The following is a 17,891-nucleotide window of genomic DNA, read 5'->3' as shown; positions in this document are numbered from 1 at the left end:
ATCATGTGGTGATTGCAACTTGCATATGTGATTGAGGCCTGTCACTGGTAAGAGTTTTATGCTAGTTCTAGAGCATCACTTTCCAAGTCACTTCATATATTGAGCTCTAAATAACCAAGCATTGAAGAAAGGCTAAATAAGCTGAGATAGCAGGGGATCCAATCATGGCCATCCTGTCAACTTGTTTCATTTGGTTCTAACTGTGAAACAAAAAGCAAGTAATAAATATGCACAAACCATCTCAGTTTTACTTGATAAAGTATTTAGATCTTGACCTATTCTCTGAAATGTTATGTACTACTACATAAGCAACAGCAATGTACTACATGCAGCAATGATATAGCTCACTATAGGTGTTCACTATACAGACATATATTAATTATTATTATAACTGGATAATAAAAGGTAAGAAACTGAAACATGAGTAAATAATTTGTATTCAGCTTTCTGAAATATGCATATAACCACAGTAATGCCTCAAATATACTTAAAAGAATAAAAGTACTAGCAATTTCATATACCATATATATTCGCATATAAGCCAACCCACATATAATCCGAGGCACCTAATTTTACCACAAAATCTGGGCAAATTTATTTGCTCACATATAAGCCAAGGGTGGGAAATGCTCCATCATCACAGGCTCTCTTATCCAGCCTCCCCCCCCCCATAAATACAGAAAAGAGGATGAATGGCTGCTGATTTTTGTACCCCACTTTTCACTAACCAAAGGAGTCTCAAAGTGGCTTATAATTGCCTTGCCTTCCTCTTTTGATGCCAGACACCCTGAGAGAGCTCTGACAGAACTGCTCTGTGAGAACAGCTCTGGCGGGAGAACCAAACAGTGCCCCCCCCCCCCAGGCCAGCAAACCGGAGTAGAACAACAGTATCTGAAGTTGGCAACCTATTACAACAAGGACAACAGCTACCAAACTGGGAGAATGGACAACTCCAACTCCAGTGCCCCCCAGAACAAAACACTGAATAAAAAACTGTAAAAAAAGAACTGAAAGAACTGTAAAAATCAACCCCACAGAAACCAAAAGAATAGTTCGGAAGAAGTCATTAAGAAGAGGAAGAACTAAAGGGAAAAGGGAAAAAAGATCAGAGTCCCTCAATCAAATCGTTGATGTCCTACAAGCTGCCAGAGCAAGCTCATCTTGTAGTACGCATTTGCAAAAGGCAATGCAACAATTGGCTGGCTGGAGCAGGCTTTTATTTCAATTACCGTATATACCCGTGTATAAGCTGAGGTGGGCTTTTTCAGTGTGAAAAAAGGTGCTGAAAAACTAGCCTTATATGCAAGTATATAGGATACTGCCAAAGGAGGAAGCCTCTATTTAAAAAAATGTTGAATACAACTAAGTAGAAGAATTTTGCATTAATAGCAAGTCTTCCATTAGAAAAATGTTTTACAAATTTAACTGCTATCAATAAAAATATTTAAATGCAACCACATTTGGATACTGGAAAAAAATCTGAGATATGCAAAGTAAAAATATTTTTAAAAAGGTATTTGTTTATTATACACAAGTCAGTTAATACTTAACATACAGATGCAAGAGATGAGAAAAAAATAAAGTAGGATTTTTTAATCTTGCTACCTCATACACATATGCCCGACTTTCAAGTCGAGTCCCATACTGGCAATCTTCAACTAGCCAGTTAATAGGCCCATCATTCTCTTTCGGTAATATTTGTTCCAGTCATAAGTTTCAAAGTTCAGTTTCTGTTTCTTGTTATGTGTCACAATATGACTGTTTGCAAATAAGATTCACGGCTCAATTCAAAGATCTAGTACTGAGTCTCAAAGACCAGAAAAGTTTAGGGTCAGAATACTTGAAGGGCCCCTTCTCCTCATATAAGCCTGTTGATGTTTTATATCGGCTTCTGATGTAAGTATATAATTATTCAACATTCCCTGATGTGGACCTCAGACTACAGAATTTTCTGCCGTGAAAGGCCTCTTCAATCCTGATTTTCTGAACACTGGATTAAGAATTTATTCTAGAAGGCTGTTGTTGCTTCTCTTGATGTTTGAATCTGTATTATTAGCTTTATCTTGCTGTTGATGCTTATATTTACCACTGATTCTACTAATTAATTATACTCTGTTTCCTGGCTCAAGACCTCATATCTATTTGGGGGGGGGGGGGTTTCTACCTAACATTATTGCTGTATTTTTCTTTCTTTTCTTTTCTTAGTTTATTGGTGTGTTTATGGGAATAAATTGGGGACTTGCAAGGACTTGTGAGGGCATCTCATCCTCCCCACATTATTTCCTCTTTCCCTTCCTTGAAAGCCCCTATGCCTTCTCTCCTTCCTACCCATGAGTAAAACTAGCCTTATTCCCCCCATTGTCAGCTTCACTTCCCTCCTTCCTACCACCAGTCTTTACATGGGAGAACTATGGCCTATGTGCAAGATGTTAGCCACCTAGACACTCCCATCGGATGTGACATCACACTCCATAACCCTTCACCCCCCCAATGCCAGAAACAGTCGAGCAGCCTACTCCACTGCGTTGGGAACAAGGCTGGGGCAGGCATCCACTTCTGTGTTGTCCCCTGCCACTCCCACCCCCCAAATGCAGTTCAGTTAAAATGACAGTACTCCCATACACTTTGGCCTACAGTTGCTACCACATGCAATGAGCCTTGGCCAACAAGGATTTTAATGACGAGGGCCCTTCCCCTTTCTATTCCCTCCAGACTCATCACTAGCCATTGGGAGGGGGAGGGTCAACATAACCATATATCGTTATATCATTCAATAAATTTTCTTTCAAAATTAACTCCCCAATTGGCAAAACACTTCTGGGGCCATCGCAAAACCCCAGGGTTTCATGAAAACCCTATTGAGAAAGCCTTCAGTAGACAGAAGAAACAATATAAAGGAAACATTTATAGTTAATAAGTGTGCACCAGTTACTAGATAATAAGTGTGCACCAGTTACTAGATCTTTATGCTAGACAAAGCCTATTTCATGAATATGGGGGGAAAGCCTCTGAAACCCCTGGTCTGGCTGCTGGCTAGCAAGAGGACACATAATAATCAGAGAAGATTTTGGCATCGTGACTGGACATACTAATCTCTAAGGAAGTATGGAAAAATCAGCATCAGATTACCTATACCTTTATTAAATACTGTTTTTAGGATTTGAGACAGAAGAATGATGAAAGTATATATTGGAAGGATGAAGTTTGTAGAGTAAGGTAGCTTTTAGGAAACATCAGAAAAATAGTATGTATTACTTGATTAATTAACCCAAACTTCTAGCAGCTTCTATGCTGAATCTGTCTTGACAGGACTTAATGAATTTTTAAAAGAAAAATTGCAACCATTTAGTTTCTGTGATAACATTAATCAATTTAATATATAGTTTCTCAACAGGCAAAATGCTATTTAATATTAACAAATATTTTCTTTATGTCATTGATTCGTGCCAATGATAAGTCTATTTATGGCAGTTAGCACTAAATCAGTTCATAAAGTTAGGTAAATATCTGCACAGTCCAATTTGGTTTGGTGGTGTACCCAAAATTATTAATCAGTAACATGACTAAGTTCCAAGTGAGCAAGTTATTTGGGAGTTGTGTTTCAAAACTTTAGACATACGAGTGATGGTACCAGCATCAATAAAGGAAATAAATAATACAATTTTGACACTTTGGAAAACATTAAAACTTGGGGCTAGAAAGAATGGCCATGATAAAAATTAAGATCCTCTCCAAAATCTTTCCCCTAAACAATTTTTCATGAATCCACCTGGTTTTGTTGCACTGAACACAATTAGATACATGAATTTATATGAATTATAAATACATACATGCTGAAATCATACACCAAAGAAAGGATCAAATTTCAAGCACTGTTTTCTGAAGTGTCATATTATTACAGTGGTTTACACATGATGGTACTTGCCCGCCATGGGTCAGGAAAGCTTATCAAACACATACAATAGAGTGGATTTGGGATTAATATAGATTGAATTTGGTGCCTAGTGTTTCACTTCTGTCATTCTTAGACAAGATTCTTCAAAGCTAGAAGAAGTGTAAAGAGCAAATTGCTTAAAATTTGTATGGATGTTATTACAATCCCAGCAGAATTCAGAGACAATATGAAAGTTTTAATGTTGTTTGCACACTATTCTGGGAGTCATGCACAGCCTATCTTGTAATTGTAACAATGCAAAAATGTAAAATACGGAAAGTTACCTCAGTATGTAGAAAACTTTTCAAACATCTTTACAAGTCCAGGAACATAATGAAAAGTTTCAGGAAAAAAAGTTCTCCATTTATGCTGCATTAGATCAGCTAGCTAGCAACTGAAACTATGTACCAAAAAGTTCTAAGGAATTTATAAGGATGAAGTATGTAAGGAAAGTACAGAAGAAAAATTGGAAACTAGCAAGATTATTTTGGATGAGCAAGAAAACTCATGACAGATCTACTTTCACACAGGTGATAAATGGAATGACATTTCCTAGAAACTGGGGAACTTTCTATAACTTTTTGACCATCAATTATATGAAAATTCTGAAACACCATATCACATTTCTGATAGAGATTTTGAGCTTCAAAACAAATTTTAATAACTGATAACCACACTACATAGCAACAAAAATAAGTACATGTTTATGGGATATGCAGCTTGAAACAAGCTTTCAGAGGGATATGACCTTGCCCCCCAGTGATACAATGTAGAACATCTCTGGAAAGCTTCAACAAAAAAGCAGGACTGCAAAGCAATGTTAATTGGTTTGGCATGAAATACTCCAGTTGACACTATACAAAGAGCATATGAAGTGGTCTTAAATCAAGATTATTTGTTCACCTTGTTCAGTACTGTCTGTTCTGACTGGCAAGAACTTACCGGTGTCACAGACAGCAAAACTGTTTTTCCCACTACTTGCTTCTGAAGTCCCTTTAGCTAGACACACCAGGGATCGCATGCAAAGCATGTGCTGCATCAATGAGCTGGGACTCCGCCCTCCGACAGAAGAGCATTCTAATACCACTGCCATTTACAGAGATACAAGACATTTGGCAAAAAAATATCACCACAGCCATTAAGCTTAGGAAGGGGCCTTCAAATTAAGTTGGCACTGCACAATTTAGCAAGTGTAAGTGCTATGAGCAGTAGAATGCTCAGGCTGTATATAATGCATCATACCAGTTAATTTCACTGGTGACTTGGGTTAAGTTTATTTAGCTTTGTAGGCAACACATTCTTTAAAGTCAAAGATGTGCAAAAAACTATTACCTCTAATTGTTTTCTTTACAATGATTTTCTTTAAATTCTTTGAGAGGAACTATTTCAAGTACTTTGGATCGTTTTACGAAAACTGCTTCATTAAATATGTATTCACCACTCATCTACAAGCTCCAGGTTCTAATATGGTAACCAAGGGGCTCCAATAATAGTCTGTGATGTCATTAGAATGTTGACACATCTCTCCCACTCAAAGCTGACATATGGCTGCCTGTGTAACCAACTTCCGTCACAAGGCTTTGTCTAATTTCCAATGTTTCAGTGTATTGCAGTGGGTACCATTTTCGGTTTTAGAATGTAGAAGTTCCAGCTTACTGTGACTATGCAGCCATGAAGGTCATCAAACAGCCTGGCCCATGGAGAAGCTGCAGCACCTTAGTCCAGGCTACGTCACAGGACCGTAGGGGAGTCTAAGAAAGGAAAACTTTCCTGCAAAAACCTGTATGTGACTCCTGTGACTTAACAAAATCCTAATCTTTAATACCCATGGGAAAGTTATCAGTTAGCATGTAATACTGGAAGAAAACAAAATGCTTCTGGTGTAAGTTTTCCTTGAACCCAGTCTTTTGATTAATGGATTGATCTTTTACCACAGTTTTATACTCTCCTTCTAGCCTCAATTGTTGTAAGACTCATAATAAGCAGCTCAAAGGTTTATGCTCTGTATGGGTTTTAATGTGTTTTCCTACTGTAATGGCATGTGGTGTTTTGTCAGCTCCCCTGAGCAAGTTCACAGGACTATATATATGTTATACACAAATAAATAAATAAAATTATTGACTCAATGAGGAGTATCAAGTTAATGGAAGCAAATTATTAAAAATGTAATAACGAAATATTGCTATTTCCCACCACTCTGTTGTACCACAGTTTACTGGTAGAATATTTACTTTTCATATAAGAGAATTCTAGTTCAATTCCTGACATTTCCAGTTTAAGAAAGACTAACTCTCTCTTATAATATTGTTTCTTAAGGCACTAATTTGATAATCTTTGAGACTCCACCCCCCCCCCCCCCCAGTTTGACTATGATACTGGACATTTTACTTAGCAAATCTGTATTTACTTCTATTTTAGCATTCTTTGCTAACAAATCAGTCAAAATCCATACATAATTTTTACAACATGAATACAAAACAGGCAGAGAAACAAGCATGATTGTATTAAAAAGAAAAAAGATAATCTTAAAAATTTGTAAATTGCTTTGTGCATCCGTGAAAGAACTGAAGTATTTTGTCTATTTCAACTTAAAGAGCTACTCCTCCTTTCAAACTGCCCCTTCTTAATGACAATGACACACCATCAGGCTGTCAGCTGTCAATGTATAGACCAGGGGTAGTCAAACTGTGGCCCTCCAGATGTCCATGGACTACAATTCCCATGAGCTCATGGGAATTGTAATCCATGGACATCTGGAGGGCCACAGTTTGACTACCCCTGGTATAGACCGTACCAGCAGTCCTATTACTGACAGTTCAGTGTCCTATCCTTCTAACCCATTACCCCACTCCTGTCATTATGCATCACATAATCCCATAAAGCAGAAACAAGAATTATTAAGGACTCCAAAGACTGATCAACACAAGGTACAACTGTTTGCAACAGGCCAAGATAGCAATGATAGTTTTGGACGTTAATATGGAATGTGCAATTAATTTTTCAAGGAGTCTATGATGTAGATCTAAACTAAATTTTCCAATGGCTGAATGGAACTCTCCTTCCTAACCCTCCCACAAGTTGCTGGTCTGCATGAAATGCTGCTCCTTGGGAGAAGAGACACACGAAATGGGTCTTCAGGGGAAAGGGGGAATTGGTGGAAACAGCCAATTTAGTTTGATTCCAATCAACTGCCTATTTCAAAATCTGCTTCCATGAATATGAACTGGATTTATTTTCATTCAAATTACTGCAAGCTGTTATGTCAAAGGCTGTCCCTTAAATTTCAAAAGATATATCCATCGCCAAGTAGTTTATTTCCCATTATAAACTGTACCACCAAATTTTGAAATGAAAAATGATACAAGTACATAATCACTCCTTAGACAGACATTGCAATCTCTTATGTCTGGATGCTACAATCAGAACTTGAGATTTCTAATTATGCATATTTAAGATTATAGACATCACATTTATGTTAAGAGCAGCAACTAAGGTTAAAAAGCCCATGACAAGGTAAATAAAAATTGTAAGCCATGACTTCTTCGGGTAAATAAAAATGATTTAAATTTAGACTGGCTAAAAACTTTAGTGAATTAAGACTTTATAAAAAACTCTTAAAATACTCAAAAATGATCATACTCAAAGTTTTATTTATTTATTTTCTTTATTCATTCAATTTATATACCGCCCTTCACTGTGACATCTGAGTGATGTTCTTAATGTCATCTTTAGTCATTTAAGGTAAATTACAAAACAAAGCAGTGTAACCTGCCATGCGACTAGGATGTGTCTTTTTCCACTTTTACATACTGCATAACCAAAAATTAATACAGAAAACCTTCTATAAGGAATTGTCTATATGAGGGTCAAAGTAGTTACCTAAAAAGTGCACTGGCTCCAGACTGGAGTCCAAATCAGGTTCAAGAGTTTGATTCTTACTTTCAAAGCTCTATATGGTCTAGGACCCTTATATCTACATGACCTTTTATTCCCATATATCCCACAAAAAGCTTTAAGATTAAGTTATCAAAACCTACTCAGGATCCCTAGCCCCAAAGAAGAAAAATTGGCCTTGACTAGGGGCTGTTTTTTTTTTTTTTGGCCCTGGCCCCAGCAGATGAGATCAGGCCCCCTCCAAGACTTTAAACAGTTCTGGAGGGCCTATGAGACAGAGCTGTTCATCCAGGCACATAGCTGAGGCCAGGAAATAAGATCAAATAGATGTTGGCCTCCCTATCTGAAAACTGTACCTTGAAACCCACCCCCCAAAAGAAAAAACATTTGACATTCTTGTATTTTCAAGGCACTGATTAAACTGAAAGGTAAGCTGCTTTAAAAATATTTTTCTTAAGTTTCTGTGACATTCAGTGGATGTGGTATATGAATGCCCTGAGCTGTTCTAGGAGGGTGGTTTATGCATTCAATTAGCAACAATTATTTTAATATAAATTTGTACTGATTGTTTTTAAAGTCTGTTGTTATCCACCTGAACCGTCCAGGGAAGAGTAGATTATAAGAATAAAATTATTATTATCTTTACATATCTTACAGAATTTGGGTTGGCTCTTAAGTTACATAAACATAAGAAGTTCTATGAAAAGGTCTTCCCTATATTATCATTTCCTATACACCCTGAAAAAGCACTACTGAGATCTGAGAGATTGTTGGGCAACATGTGGCACTCGAAAAATTAGAATGCTTGAGAAGCACTGAAAAAAACTTTACGGTTTTTATTCATTTGGAATGAGTGAAATTTTTAAGGGTATATTTCCAAAAGACTAAAGCAGCTGTACTTAAATAACCTGATACTATAAGAAACAGTGAATCTAACAATGGAACAAGAGAAGGAATTTTCCGAGCATTCCCACCACCCTGTCCAAAATCTACTGGGTATCTAACACAGAACTTGCTCTTGTTAGATTAAAACCACAAAACTGCAGCCAATCAGTCAGCCTCTCTCTTTATCAAAAATACATACACACGTAGCAAGCGCTATTTCTGTAGTGTACACTACCGCGAAGATCCAGGCGCAGACCTCCAGGATCCATTTAATAATCCACACATATACTCTGGAAGATAATTATGTGCACAAACTTACCATCTTTGTTATTACAACTTTCAAAATTTATGGATTTTTAATAATTTATGGAATATTTAGTTATTTGGCATCCCATTTTTACCCTGCCTTACAAGAGGGAGCTTGGAAGGCTTTATCCTACCTTACTCCAAGGAGCTAGGGAATGCCCAAGCTGCCCAACTACACAGTTCCTGTAGTCTTAATTATCACACCACATTGGCTCTCATGAGCTTCTCCTGTCCTACATTAATCTGTTCAGAACCATTATTAACTGGATTTTAAACTCATGAAAGTTCTATGCATCCCATTTTAAAAATTAAATAACCTACCCAGTTATGTGAACTTTCAGCAAAACAGGTAGGAAAGTTTCCCGATGTAGCACAGTCCTATCAGAAGAATGTAAGATGTATGAGCTGTGACAAGAGAGTCAGGTGGGGTCATAATACAACTGGCAATTACTAGAAACAGACTTGGCAAGTTGACAGAAACTGCATACTTTAGACTTCAAGAAGAAGCTCCAGTCAAGTCATTGGCTCGACGGGAGACTTACTGTTCCTTTGAACACACTTCCTCTACTTTTGCCTTCAGATGAAGAACACAGTCAGACTATTAGGTATATCTTTCCTTCCTCTTTACAAATTCTCAATAAAACTATTCTTTAAGCAGTCAGTGCTCTGCTCCTTTGTATATTTAAACTCTGCCAACACTTTTAACTTAAGTTTAAAATCTAATTCAAGCTTATTACTCATAAGTAACTTCCTGGAGGTGGTCTAGGCTTTATCTCTTTTACAAAAAGGAAATTGGAAATAGCCTTTATATGACAGCTTTCCTATGCTACTACTGCAACATGCAGTATGATTTACAAACAGCTTTTCCACCCGGTAAAAAGTGGCTACACAAAAGTAGCAGTTACCATAATAAGGAAAAACAGGAGCCAGCATGACAATTCTTCATCAAATGTGAAAGAATTGTATGAGACCCACTACTAAATACTGGGGGAGGGAGGAAATAAACCATGTAATATATATATTGTAGTCTTGTACATTTGTTTTTCTGTTTATATCTCAACATATGCTAAATCAAAACTCAAACCTATCAATCAACCTTTCACTTCTTTTTCAGCCATTTTATTTTATTAAGTATTTATATTTAAGAGATTTCTATGCTGCCTCTTTAGAGTCCTGCTTGAAATTTTTTTTACAATAATAAATGAGAAAAACAAAATGAAAGAGCTACTTTGCTTCTCTGTGTCATTTACCATCCTTCTTACATGGATGCAGTTTGTAATGGAGAAGGGTTTTCTATCACGCCCAGTGGAAGTCTGTTGGGTGGCCAGATAGGGACTTTTTGAACATGTGTAGAACTCCGTCCACAGTGGAACTCATATTTTGCTTTCCCAGATGATATGCTGGTATTAGGCCAAAACAGTCCTCCAAAGGAACAGCTGGACTCTTTTAAAGATGCCTGATGCTTTTTTTTTATCCAGTTGCTGTTATTGTGCTGATTTTTCTTTCCAATTGTTGCTCATTTAGTTATTGGACCCCCTACTATACAATTATTACTTTTAGTTGCCAGCTTGTTTAAAAAACCATGAGGGCTTTCTATCTGGAAGAAGAAATACTAATATTTTCAAGGAACTGATGTTTCATGCCTGTTTTCTGCACTCTTCTTCACAATCCAAAAGCTGTCTCTGAAGGTTAAAGAATTTTTGCAAATAGCACGAGGTGCAGCTGAAGAGAGTAACAGCTAAAGTGAAAAACCCTGGAAATCAGACCTTTCTACTTTTATGAATGAAAGTGCCTCCCACTTGTGCAAGGCTGGCTTTAAATTCAACCCACTGTATTCCCGTGCTTAAAAAGACCCTGAATATATATTTTATAAAAAGAATTTCGGGATGCTAATCAGCATAACATGTTAATGTTGCAGTTCCAATGGGTTTAGCATAACTGCATATGATTGCTTCATAAGCATGACTGGAATTATCTGAGAACATTTTCACTACAGTCAAAACATAGTTGTTTTCTGGAAAGAAAATGCGTATTTAATCCACTTCTACAATATTTTAAGATATACGCTTGCCTTCCAAGTCAGAATTGATTTTAAAAAATTAAACATGACATGGACACGGTATCTTTCCAACTCTTACAAACTGATGGAAAATACATTTTATCAGTCATCTTTGATCAGCTTTTCCCTTCACCAACAAAGTTATCCTAAACTTTCATGTGCACATTTCTTCAGATAGCTGAAGAAGCGTACATGCACACAAAAGATTTTATAACAATGTTGAGAAGTTATTCAGGCCTTTTCTATAATCCTGATAATGGGGAAAAATAAAGAGAAGCAACACTAAAAGCAAGCTCTTTTACTATCCCCAGCTAAAATGTACCCTTCCCCCCATGTAACCAGTAATAATACTTTTTACACTAAGAGCTGCATATAGGTGACAGAAAGACTTGCGCCTCACCTTGCAGGATTTTCCCTCCAAACCTGACTATATCACCAGAAATGAGCTGGGCTGCTGGAGCCCAGAGAGCATAAAAGAAGTAATGCACAGGATGGGTCTAGCTGCTTTCACCTATTTGTTCCCTTTGGCTCAAAAAGTACTACACTTATTTTCTACTCCTGGGGTAGTCAACCTGTGGTCCTCCAGATGTTCATGGACTACAATTCCCATGAGCCCCTGCCAGCGTTTGTTGGCAGGAACTCATGGGAATTGTAGTCCATGAACATCTGGAGGACCACAGATTGACTACCCCTGCTCTATTTCACATGTGAATTATTCATACACCACAAACAGGCTGCTCTCATCATATCTAGTTTGGTCCCATATCAAAGCATCTTGATCTCTTGAACAATTTTATTGTACACATAATGTTAACAAATAGAAGGCAGTGAAGATGGTAAGAAACACAAGTTAAACAATTCAGTGAATTTTTTTAAACTGACGGTTTCTTACATCTGACCAACATAATAAGGGAGGAATCTTGCCTGTGCTTTTTTCAGTTTTTGTTTTGTAAAGTTGCTTATCGAACCTTGTTAAGGATGTATTATTATAATTCGTGTCATCAATGAACATATTCCAGTGGAGGAAGAGGAACCTTGTTAGTGGTCTAGCAACTGGGGCTGATTTGAGTTAAGCAAATACTGTCCTCATTCCCTGTGGTATAAAAACAGGATCCAGCAAGCCCTGTCTAATCATATTCCAAAAGGGCAGGGTATAAATGAAGCAAATAAATAAACCTGGCATTTTTGTGAAGATCATACACAAAAGATAGGCCCATGTTCCAACAGCTCATAATATGAAATTAGATGAAGGGGGGAAGTGAACAGAAGGAAAGACAAAAGAACAAACGAAGGATGAATGCAAACAATGCAGATATAGAGACTTCACTTCAGCAAGGGCTAAATCATAATTTATACATCTAAGAACACACACAAACTATATAGTTTCTCAGGCCCTAATTCAACCATTCCCAACTAGGGTTACTAGTAGCGACAGGATTACTCCCAAAGATTTAATTGTTTTAAAATATATTTTTAATTTTATAAAAAATTTAGCAGGGCGTTTTTCTCCTTATTTGGGCAGATCTCCCCTTCCCAAAGTGAGAAGCACAGCCTGCACAAGGATTCCTTTCTTCCCAGGTTTCCCCTTACCCTGGCAGGCATTTCCAACCCAAGGAAAATATATTCTCTGGTCTTGCTAAGATTGCCAACCTCCATGTGGTCCCGAGATCTCCCAAAGTTACAGGTGATCTCCAAATCACACAGATCAATTCTCCTCAGCTTTGCACGGGGGGGGGGGGGGGCTTTATAATAGCTGAGATGAACGCTTCTTTGTCCTGTTGAGGCAAGGTTTGCTATACACAAAAATGAAACTTTCTTATTTAACAAGCATTTTATGAGTGATGCCATGCAGACTGTAAACATGTGACTTCCAAAGGTGGGGCACAGAGCTGTGGTCAGCTGGCATTACTTCCAGGGCTACTCAATGCCTGAAGAATTTTACAGGGGTTACTAAACGGTCAGAAGGTTGAAAAAGGCTGCTGTAATTACACTTTGTATCTAATACATGATCCCATCAGAGGAGCTGGCAGCATGGTGCAAACTGCAAGTTCCCTCTGAGAACTCAATTCTATAGCATCATATGGCCCTCATTTGATTTGGGGCGGAGGAGAACAGGCTCCAGCCTTTAGCCTTGTATCATCTTCTTGAACCCAAAATGGTCCTGATAGTATTATTTTCCCCTTGGTGAATGTTTGAATGCAAATGTTCAGTACACAATTGGGCTGTTTTGGGTCAGGAAAACACTGTAGAGGGGAGGCTGAATTACCCCCACCCTCCAAATTGTGACCCTAATCTGAATTAGAACCTTGTAAACTTTAGAAATGCATTTCCACAGGGAACTTGCAGCTGTTTTATTACTACACAAGTGTCCATGACAATCATCTGTTAAAATTTAATATGCAGTTTGGTCCTTAGAAACTATATTTTGACATGGTAAGAGTTGGTTCTTATATGCCGTTTTTCTCTACCCGAAAGAGTCTCAAAGCAGCTTACAATCACTTACCCTCTCCCCACAACAGACATCCTGTGAGGTGAGGTTGAGAGAGCACTGAAAGAAATTACTCCATAAGAACAGCTCTAGGACTGCGACTAGTCCCAGGTCACCCAGCTAGCTGCATGTGGAGAAGTGGACAATCAAACCCAGCTCTCCAGATCAGAAGCTGCTGCTATTAACTACTACATCAAGTTGAATCTTGGTAAAACAAGGCTGTTTTACTCCAGAAATATCCAGATGATCAACTGAGACAAGTACAGACTTGAAGACAAATTATCAGGCTGTTAAAAATTAAGATGCTAACTTACCCCAAAACTATTATGTTTTAGTAAGAGGATTAGGTAGGTCATGCTCCCAAAAAAACTTACTTGCTGCTTGTGCACTATAGCCACAAAATACTCCAGAATACATGTTACCCTTTCCTACACACTGAGATTCTGCTTTACTCACTACAGAAAACTGACAAATATATCTTTGGATTTGTTTGAGTGCAGTCCTGTGCAAACTATACTTTGCTGGGCATTTTCTAAGTAAAAACACACAGGCTTTCTCTGCACGATTTATCAGATGGGCCCATTCTGAACTTCTACAAGCATGCAATGGAATTTTATTCAAGTATTAGCCAGATGAAGCACTTCTGCACCCTTCAAATGAGGAAGTATAGAATTATTGAAACTGAAAATGCTAAAAACAAACTGTTAAACATACCTCAGAACTTTTGTAGTGGGAAATTGACAACCAATCAAAATAAGAAGCTAGAGGGTATTCCGAATGTGGTACTACATGGATGTTCACAAAGATAAGAAATGTCACCTGAGTAGGCCTCTTGCATAAAATATTTCCAGACTATTATAAAGCCAATCATATTTTACTTCTGAAGTCTCCCTTTAAGTTCCTTAAGACAAATATCCATCTCAAAAAGTGATGTAATGCTTTACTGGTTGATCTGTGGTCACAAATATAACATGCAGCATACTTATTTACAAATATCATTTAAAGTATGTTTTAAAATATCTATGTCCAGGTACAAAGGAAAACCTAGCTGGTGAAACCAGATGCTTTAATACAGTCTAATATTTTGTGTTATGCAGTTATCATTTAGCCTGCAGACCACTGGGAACATCTTGTCTTCTTGTATAATAATTAGAAAAGGGATTTTCTACCTACACCCCCCCCCCATACTTGGTGAGGTTTCCAAGTATTTTAGGGAAAAAACCCTATTCAAATGTATGTCATCCTAAATATTTCACCTTTTGACTTACAGGGGCTCCACAAAAATCTTTAATTAGATTCCAAACTCCAACATATAAAATCTGACTACAGTTCTAAGGGATGGACACGGACATTGTATATATATTTACATGACTTATATCCCACCTCTCAGTGTTAAAACAAATACAAAAAAACCCCCAAACCAACCCCCCTTCCCAACACTTAAAACATTAATTGGGAAGGAGGGATCACTGAAGGAACAACAAAAAAAGTGCTTTACCTATTGGTAGAAAATAGCAACAAAAGGGGACAGATCAACCTCCCAGGGGAGTAAACTTCAAGGTTTTGGTGCCTAATTCAGAAAGTGGGGATGCCCAAAACTGGGTTTTCAAAGATGACCATAGTAGTCAGGTGGATACATAACAGAGTAGCAGGCATGCTGGTCCCAAGCCATTTATGGTTTTGGGGTCAGCACCAGTACCTTGAATTGTGCCCAGAAACAAACTGGAAGCCAGTGTAGATAGGTCAAGATTGGAATGATATGGGCCCTTAAGACCCACTTTAGTCAGTATACTGGCTGCAGCATTCTGTAACAAGAAGTTTCTGAAAACCTCTCAAGAACAGCCCCATGTAGACTGCACTACAATCAACTAATCTAGATGTAATGCATCATAGTGACCAGCCCTTTTTTGCTCAGTAAGCTGCTAAAAGACACCAATAGCTACAGGTACCATAGAATTATAGTCGGAAGATATCTCCAGGGTCATCGACCCCCTGCAGAATGCAGGAAATGGCCACAAACACCAAGTACCTACACAATCCCTTCTGTCTACCCACTTATAATCAGCCTAAATTCACAGAAATAGCATTTCTGTCAGATAACTACCTAGCCTCTACTTTAAACTTCCAAAGAAGAACTTACCATCTCCCGAGGAAAACTGTTCCAGGAACCGATGTTTAGCCAAAAATTCTTTTGAATTAATTTCATCCCATTGGCTCTGGTCCAACCCTCTGGGGCAACAGAAAACAACTCTGCTCCATCCTCTCTGTGACAGCCCTTCATGTACTTGAAGATGGCTCCCTCTACCTTTCTTCATAAATCTTGGTCTTCAAACCCCTCGCTCACGATTTTTGTTGCCCTCCTCTGGATATGCTCCAGTATGTCTACCTGGTTATCCATCATTAGGCCTGGGTCCAAGACCTGCTTCTTCAAGAGGAGTGCAACAACATCCAGAAGGGGTAACACTTTAAATACAGGATTACCCTTCTGCCCACCAGTAGTACCTCCATCTTGCCGGGATTACGTTTCAGTTTGTAAACCTGCATCCACTCCAGAATTGCCTCAAAACAATGGTTCAAGGTTTCTATGGCCTCTCTGGAATCAGCTGGAAGTGTGAGATATAGCTGAGAGTTACCTGTGTATTAGCAAAAACCTAGCCTAAATCTCTTGATGACCTCACCCAGCAGCTTCATGCTGATGTTAATGAGCACAGGGAAAACAATAGAATCTTGCAGGACCCCACAGGCCAAAAGCTTGAAAAGCCACACTGTCCCCAGCACCACCACCTGAAACCTACCTTCCCAGTAGGACCAGAACTACCACAAAATAGGGCCTTCCCTATCCCAGCATAGCTAGAAATCATTGCTGGTGGAAGCCGTTATGGAGGTACAACATTCATCTTCACAGAAGCAAAACTATATTTTTGAAGACCTTCCTAATTATTGTTAACATTTCTGAAACTGTAAAACATTAGTCATAAGAGAAAGTACAACTGTAATTTAATAGACTGGAAGCAGGCAAAAGCGATGGTTGCTGCCTAACTCTTGTCAAAATTACAGAATACCACAGTATGCAAATCATGTCAATGATTTCTTCCTATGACAGAGATTAAGATCTTATTTATAAGCAGATTTTAGTTTATTTCTATCTAAACATCTCTCTCAATACAATGTCTTATAGATTAACCCTATTCAGAATTATGCTCACGTAACTCAGCAAAGTTTTTGGCTATTTGTTTTCCAGATATTTACATTTAGTGTACTAACTGTGTACTCAAATTATGCAATTTAAAATTTTTAAAGTTCTACAAGGACAGCCACCTTGTTTAATGTGAAAAACTGTTTTCAAATTTTCTCTACCCAGTATCATCCTATTAAACTAGTTGAGGATGCAGAGGATTAATCTAGGGGCCTCATATAAAAAAATGAAGTTCCAACCAGTGATGATGAAGCCAGTAAGAAAGTACTTGAGAAGTCAGTAAGTTTTAAAAAGCCAAACTTCAGCATCAACCAGTTTATAGTCCACTACACAGCATATATAACTTAGTAGTGCAGCACGTGTAAATCACTAAATTATACCTGTGGATCACCTCTGAACTGTGAGTATGTACTGCATCGGTATGTCACTACAACATTTGAACTAAACATTTTTACAAATCAAACGAACACATGTATACTGAACACTAATTTAATATGGAACCCAAGGTATGGACCTTCTGCAACTAAACTGTTTGGGAGCTAATGTGCACTACCCTGATATTCTCTCAGAAGCTGGGTCAAACCCCAAGATGAAGGTATGTCAGGCACTTCAAACAGGACAAAAAAGGTCTTTCTGAAGAATGTCCCTTGCCAGGTCATATCTACGTACAGCTTTTGGCCTGGGAAGTCTTGTTTCCAAATACTGCTTCTTTGGAACTGGTGGAGTGAATTGTACTATGATCAGATACGGCCTGGCAGTAACCAACCTTGATAGATGGTGAAATCATTGGCAGTAACATGTATAACTATGTGTAAAACTGTAGCCTCAATTCATCAGCAGGGTAGGGAGTGACAATTTTACACAGAAGTCAATCCACAGCTTACAAAGGCTATTTTGGTGAACCTCATCTTGAACTCTATATAAATTCCACCTCTACGGAAGTATATCTGAAAAATTCTATCAACTATTTTCTTAAACAATATATGACAACTGCTAACAAGAACCAATCTCACAGGGGAAAAACAATAACGCTCTGTTCTGTGAAGGCTGCATGAACATTCTTCACCCACTAACATTTTACATGCCCAAGTGCAAGAAAAACTGCAGAATGAAAAATGTTTATCCCAAG

At 38.0% G+C, this 17,891-nt stretch overlaps 1 protein-coding gene across 2 annotated transcripts in view; it reads right to left on the bottom strand.

The window, feature by feature from the left end:
• Positions 1–17,891, bottom strand: part of CUL3 (cullin 3) — a 49,360-nt gene that overhangs the window by 29,340 nt on the left and 2,129 nt on the right. The window contains exon 1 of one of the 2 annotated variants that reach the window (XM_077348884.1): positions 5,267–5,288. The exons of the other annotated variant lie outside the window; for it this stretch is intronic. The gene's annotated coding sequence lies outside the window, so the exon portion shown is untranslated. Of the gene's footprint in view, positions 1–5,266; positions 5,289–17,891 lie in introns of those variants that run through there. 2 annotated transcript variants of the gene reach the window in all.

The sequence above is a fragment of the Paroedura picta genome, chromosome 8 (genome assembly GCF_049243985.1).
Source record: "Paroedura picta isolate Pp20150507F chromosome 8, Ppicta_v3.0, whole genome shotgun sequence".
NCBI lineage: Eukaryota > Metazoa > Chordata > Lepidosauria > Squamata > Gekkonidae > Paroedura > Paroedura picta.
The sequence above is the reverse complement of the archived record's forward strand: the minus strand, read 5'-3'. Positions and strand labels throughout refer to the sequence as shown.